The following is a 7,426-nucleotide window of genomic DNA, read 5'->3' as shown; positions in this document are numbered from 1 at the left end:
TGCTGGCTTTCCCAAAGAGGAAGAGCAAGGCTTGGTGCAGTTCAAAGGAAACAAAGCAAAGAGTAAATGTCAAATGACAAAAGAACGGTGAAATAATTAATATTGTTTATATGAATATGAATATAATATAATATAATATAATATAATTATAATATTATATTATAGTTAATAATAATAATAATAATAGTGAGAGAGCAATATTCATATTAGCATAAGGAACAACTTACTCAAAATTAATTAGAAGGGTACAATTTGATGCAAATTTGTGTTTTTGCACCACCAGTTGTTGGGAAAGGTTTGAAAAGTTGACAGTCCTCTTGAGATGGTCATATTTCTGTTTCTTGCAAGCAATGACCTGGAGGAAAAACTCAAGGTGGATCTACACTGTAGAAATGATGCAGTTTGACACCACTTTGACTGCCATGGCTCCATCCTCATACAGATTCCTGGGATCTGTAGTTTTGTGAGACATTATTAAAGAAGGTCTAGGAAGACAGTGTAAAGGCAGGCTTATCGCTGAGCATAAAGACAACAAAAATAATGACCATGTAGGATCTGCACGAATTCAACCCAGACAATGAGCAAATCAAAAAAGTAAAATAGTTCATGTACCTTGGATCAAACAGTGATCCACCGAACTCTGTGATGACTGCAACCAAGAAATCAGAAGACTAGGAATGGGAAGTGCAGCTATGAAAGACATAGACAATATCCTAAAGTGTAAATTATTATTATTATTATTATTATTATTAATATCTTGCCTCAGATACAAATCTGAGTACTAAAATTAGAATTATCCAAGCCATTTTATTCCCCATCACCATGTAGAGTGCTGAGGATACTGTGGAAAGCCAAAAATACAAACGAATAGGGCCTTGAACAGATCAAGCCTGAAATCTCTCTGGAAGCCAAGATTAACCTTCTGACCAAAGCAGAATAGAGTGGCCCTATTACTTCCTTTGATCTACTGTACATCTGTTAATGCATCCTAGAATCACACTGGCCTTTTCAGCTGCCTCATCAACCTACGTGTGACACAGCAGCTAAAAAGTCAAGGCGATTCTAGGCTGCATCAATAGAAGTATAGTGTCTAGATCAAGGGAAGTAATAGTGCCACTCTATTCTGCTTTAGCCAGACCTCACCTGCCAGTTCTGGGCACCACAATTTAAAAAGGAGGTTGAGAAGCTGGAGTGTGTCCAGAGGAGGGCGACCAAAATGGTGAACAATCTGAAAACCAAGCCTTAGGAGGAGAGATTTTGGGAGCTGGGGATGTTTAGCCTGGAAAAGAGAAGGTTAAGAGGTGATATGATAGCCCTGTTTAAGTATTTGAAGGGATGTCATATTGCAAATGGAACAAGGTTGTTTGCTGCTTCATAGAATAGGATACAGGGCAATGGATTCAAACTACAGGAAAAGACATTCCACCTAAACATTAGGAGGAATTTGCTATTCAACAGTGGAAGATGCTGGCTTGGAAAGTAGTGGAGTTTCCTTCTTTTTTTAAACAGAGCCTGGACGGCCATCTGTCAGAAGTGCTTTGATTCCGAGTTCCTGCATGGCAGGGGGTTGGACTGAATGGACCTTGAGATCTCTTCCAGCTCTAGGATTCTATTATTCTATGTATTAGAAAGCTTTCATGATTCTACCATAGACGGCCAAGAAGACAAAAAATTGGATCCAAGAACAGATAAAACCTGATGATTCCATGGAAGCCAAGCTGACAAAACTGAGGCCGTCGTACTTTGGACACATCATGAGAAGACACAATTGATTGGAAAAACAATAATGCTGGGAAAGGTGGAGTAGAAAGAGAGAAAGGCTACATGCTAGATGGGTTGACTCTCTTAAGGAGGTCATGGGTATGAATGTACATGAACTAAGCAGAGTAGTGGAGGACAGGGGGTCTTGGAGATGTCTCATGCGGCATGAGTCGACTCGAGGACAGTTAACAACAACAAGGCACCAGCATTCTGGCAGAGAAGGCTAAAGACCTTGTAAACCTACCAACCCCAGGATTCCATAAGCTACAGCACTTATTTCTACAGTGTAGATGCATCCTTACCTAGGGAAGATTATGAGCTCCAAACTTCCAAAGGTTTACTAGAGTAAGGCTGTTAGTGTGTTTTGTTATCTGCAAAACAATTTGGGGCAGGGAGAGAGACTTCTAATAATTCCTCACCTAAACATGCAAATGTCCTTTGCTCTACAAACATTACCACTACTGCATATCCTCCAACATTTCCCTTATGAAAATCAGGACACATATGAACAGATAACATCAGAGTGTGGTCAAGATGGCAAAATCTATGAATAAGGAAGAACATACAAGCTTGGGCTGGTCCTACACTGCAAAATTAATGCAGTCGGACACTGCTTTAACTGCCATGGCGTAATGCTGTGGAATTTTGAGATTTGTCGTTTTTGTGAAATATTTAGCCTGCCTCTCAGAGAGCTCTGGTGCCACAACAAACTTCAAATCCCAAGAGTCCCAATTAAAGTGGTATCAGACTGCATTCATTCTCCAGTGTAGCAGCAGCCTGGGAAGGCTGCAGCAGTTTTGCTTTTGAGTTATTATAGTGCAGATTACTTTTGCATCTCATTTTGTCACTTCTGAAGCGAAGACAATGGTGGAAAGTGGGGAAAGGATGGAGAAACTGGGACCTTTTAAAAGCAGCTGAAAAAGTGAGATGAGAGAGGGCACTTAATAAAATTATATATACTGGCTCCGAGAGAGGAGTGCTTTTGAGGAGAAAATTTTAAATAGACTGAGCTTAATTGCAACCTGACAAGTGTTTGCAGGTAACTGTGGATGAAACTGTCCTCACCTCACCAAACAGCTTTGTGACACACACACACACACACCTTTCATATTTCCCTATGTTTAAACTTCCTTTAAACACGAACACCAAAAGACTGAACATAAACACTGGGCTAAATTGCAGGGTTGCTCAACACTTCAATAGTAATGGTGGACTCCATCATAAGTGCCACTGTTTCTCAACCAGTACCCCATTCTTAATACATAATGCGAGAGAAATAACATTGTTTTCATCCTTTATGAAATGAGAAAAAAATAATGTCAAAATAACCAGAAGGGTTAACTTTCAAATGTGCTAAATTCTGCTTCATTCCTTCTCATTTAGAAAATACTTTGTTCCAAAGTATTTGTGATGTTGTAAAATCTTCCAGCACAGCAATATACTTGGCTACTGAGAAATCCATCCCCTTCCAAGTTTACACACCAGTGCAGTTGAAAGGGTGTCTCCCATGATGTTGTTGGATTGCAGCTCCCAACATTTTGCACCACCAGTTCTCCTGCCTAAGGGGGATGGGAGGCACTGTGCAACAACATCTGGAGTGTGGCACTGTGTCCATCCCCGCTACATATTCAAATGTAGAAGCAGCTTCCATTGAAAGCATTAAGGCTTATCATTGAATAGACCTGTGCAGGAGTGCAATGCTATTGATGTACAGCATAAATTTTCACAGAGTAGAGAGGTCACTTTGCTAGGTGCATGAAAACCTAACTTGTGCCACTATATGAATAGCTGTCTTAAAAGGTGCTACAAAACACATGGTTGTTTTTACTGCAGCTGGTTAACATCGCTACCATTCTGGAATCTGCTAATGTTGATAATTAGCATTTATATAATATTTGTCCAGAATTTGTTCAGATGAATAATGGATGTGAGCTGTTATATAAATGCTAATACATTATTTCAGTTGTGCTGCAGAGCCTTGCAGTTTGCAACACCATCCAATGTAATTGATTAATAAATTGTATACTTTGACTTTCTGCCACAAAAAAGCACTAAAAGGCCTAATAGTACTAAAACACAGAACTGAAAACAAACATCTGATTAAAACATAAGAGTCAATGGGTTGAAAGCACAATTAAAAACCAAGGGAGAAATAGCACTCAAGCATTTAAACTCCTTTCAACAACTGAATAATTTATATACCAAAGAATAGAAAGGTCTTTGCCTGCTTAAGGAGATTTTCACTGTCATTATCGTGCAATTGCACAGAGATTATCAGATGACATTGCGATAATCGTGTCATTATCCCATGAATAAAGATAAATTCTTCTGTTGCTTTTTATTCACAGGACTTTCCTGTGGATAAAAAGTAACGCTAGAATTCCTCTTTATTCACGGGATAATGACGTGATTATTGCAACGTCATGCGACATCATCTGATAATCTCCGCACAATTTTGCAATAGTGATGGGAACATCCCGCTATGCTCCCGTCAATTTTGTCCATGCAAAAATCTCCTTGACAGCAGAGAGAGGCCCAAACTAGTGCCAGGGAGTTCCAGCCAGGGAGCTACCACCAACAACACCTTCTTGTGTCAGCATCATGCACATATGTAATGTGTGGGCCAGGAAGAAAGCCTCCCCCAAAGATCTTTAAATACATGTTTATACTCTTGAATTCTTCAGGTTTGGCAGGAAGTACAGTGCTACCTCGGGTTACGAATTTAATTCGTTCCGCGGCGCCGTTCGTAACCCGATACATTTCGCAACCCGAAAAGCCGCTGGAAAGCCGCTAGCCGCTAGCCGCGCTTTGAATTTCGCGCCGAAACGCGCCGAAAAGATTTTCGTAACCCGAAAAATCCTTCGTAACCCGGAACAGTTTTTTTAAATCTAACTTTTTCGTACCCCGGAAATTTCGTAACGCGGTGAATTCGTATCCCGGGGTACCACTGTATGCTGATTAATTCTGCCATCCCACTTTGTCAGCTGCTTTTAAAATGTCACATTCTCTCTTTCTCTTCTCCCACTTTCCACCTTCATCCTCAGCTTATTTCACTGCAAACTGAGTTCAAAGTGCAGAAGCAGTTTGTTGTTGCTGGGTGCCTTCAAGTTACTTCTGACCTATGGTGACCCTAAGGCAAACCTAGCAAAGGGTTTTCTTGCCTAGAATTTGTGCAGCTGTATAATGTATGTGTGGTATTACATAAATGCTAATTATTGAACATTAGCAGAGTCCAGAAGGATGTTGACAAGCTGGAGCATGTCCAGAGGACAGTGACCAAAATGGTGAAAGAGCTGGAAGCCATGCCTAATGAGGAGCAACTTAGGGAGCTGGCTGTGTAAGTTTAGCCTGGAGAAGAGAGCGTTAAGAGGTGACATGATAGCCATGTTTCAATATTTGAAAGGATGTTATATTGAAAAAGGAGCAAAGAGATTCTACCTCAACATTAGGAGGAACCTCCTGATAGAAAGAGTAGTTCAACAGTGGAATATGCTGCCTCAGAGTGTGGTGGAGCCTCCTTCTTTGGAGGTTTTTTAAAGGATAATCATCTGTCAGGAGTGCTTTGACTGTGCCTACATAGCAGGGAGTTGTACTAGATAGTCCTTGTGGTCTCTTCCAATGTTATGATTCTTGGATTCCACTAAGGCTGAGAGAGTGTGACTTGTCCAAGATCACCTAGTGGGCTGAGTGGGGTCTCCCAAGGTCCTACACTATGCTGGCTCTCAACAAGTAGTTTGTACTTGATTAATTCAGCTAGAAGGACAGAAGATATAGTCTTGTTCTTCCCTATAGGCTCAGGCAAGAGCAAAAGCAAACAACCTCTCCTAGCTTTCTCATTTATAACTCTTGCCATCTAGATCACATTCTGATATTGCTTGGCCACATGTGTGACAGTTTCATCTGTGAAATGTTAGAAGTTATGCATGTTTATTCAGAAAATCTTCTGAGCTCAGTAAGGCTTATTCCCAGATATTTAAGCACAGGATTGCAGTCAATATTATTCTCACATTACAAATGGGATAGCAATGGATCCTGAGAGATACAGGGCCATATAACCACCTTAAATCATTTGTAAGGAAAAGGAGCTGTCATCTCCCAAAAGAACTGGTTATGAATGTTGAGAGTGGGAGCCAAACCTATTTGGAGGACATCAAAGGTTGAAGAAGCCTATGTTGTTGTGTGCCTTCAAGTCGTTTCTGACTTATGGCAACCCTAATGTGAACATATCATGGGATTTTCTTGGCAAAATTTGTTGGGTGGTGAGTTTGCCTTCCTCTGAGGCTGAGAGAGTGGATTTCCATGGCTAAGCAGGGATTTGAAGCCTAGTCATAATCCATTCTTCAAACCACTACACACACTGGCTCTCTAGTGTGCATTTATAGTCCTGTAATAATAGACCAGTGGTTGTCAGTCACCTCTCCCTTACTTGGCTTTGTGACAGAGTCTCTTCCTCGAACCCTGAATTCCTACCTCCTTCAAAGCCTCCTGTGACCCATTTTCCTGGCCCTGCTACTAATTTCTAGGACAGCAACCTCTGATAGGATGTTGCAACAGGAAAGGCCCAAGGAAGCACACTGCACACTCATGCAGGAGACACGCAGGTGGGTGGCACAGGTGTGGCAGGGAAATGTGTACTCGAGCAGGCAAGTAAACACTAGAATGACGCCAGGCTGCTGTGGTGCGTCACTTCTTGATCCTGGTCGGCATTCCCGGACCAACACCCTGGGAGGAGGAGATTTACAGGAAACTCTCGTGTTGTGAGCATTCTGCCTGGCATTGGAAGTGTTGTTCTGTGTCCCACCCAGGGAGTGGCACTCTCTGAAGAGCAGGTGAGAAGCGAGACAAGAGGAATGAAGGAAGTGCTTCCCACAAGAATCCAATGAATCTTATGCCAAATACTCAATGCCTTCTAGGGGTGAACAACCTGTGGCTTTCCAGATGTTGTTAGAGTGCGCCTTCCTTCCAGCAGACATGCTGGGATGAGGAATGATGGGAGCCGCAGTCCAGAAATATCTGAAAGCTGCCCTTTCCTGTTCTAGAATCTGGAAGGAATTGTTTAGTGCCAAATATATATATATATATTGTTTTATATGATTGGGAGTAGGATATGAAGAAAGAATAAAATTGCAAACATCAAAGCACTAAAGATATCTCTAATGGAGGTGAGGGAAAGTGGATCATGCTTTATCCAGAATTTATTAATTCATTCATAAATACATACTCACTCTGTACATGCTCTAGTAACAATCTATAAGTATATATTAGCATGGATAACTGATGTTCAGCTGTAGCCTTTGAGCACATGTAGAGTATATTTTGCACTAGTGAGAGAAGATGATAGGCAGATATATTTCCTAGTATTTGTCATAAACCTAAGTAGTTTAAGAGGACGTATGTGATCAGATAGACTACCAGTTGAGAAGCAGGCTGCTGTTACACTACAGAATTAATGCAGTTTGACACCACTTTAACTGTCATATGGCTCTACCTATGGAACCCTGGGATTTGCAGTTTGTTGTTGCACCAGAGCTCTCTGAAGCTAAATATCTCACAAAACTAAAAATCCCAGAATTCCACAGCATTGTGCCATGGCAGTTAAAGCGGTGTCAAACTGCATTAATTCTTCAGTGTTGATGCAGCCTAAGGGTCATCTACTGCTACAGAA

Source organism: Sceloporus occidentalis, unplaced genomic scaffold (assembly GCF_023333645.1).
Source record: "Sceloporus occidentalis isolate IW3139 unplaced genomic scaffold, rSceOcc1.0.p SCAF_1, whole genome shotgun sequence".
NCBI classification, from domain to species: Eukaryota; Metazoa; Chordata; class Lepidosauria; order Squamata; family Phrynosomatidae; genus Sceloporus; species Sceloporus occidentalis.
Note: the sequence above shows the minus strand (reverse complement) of the source record.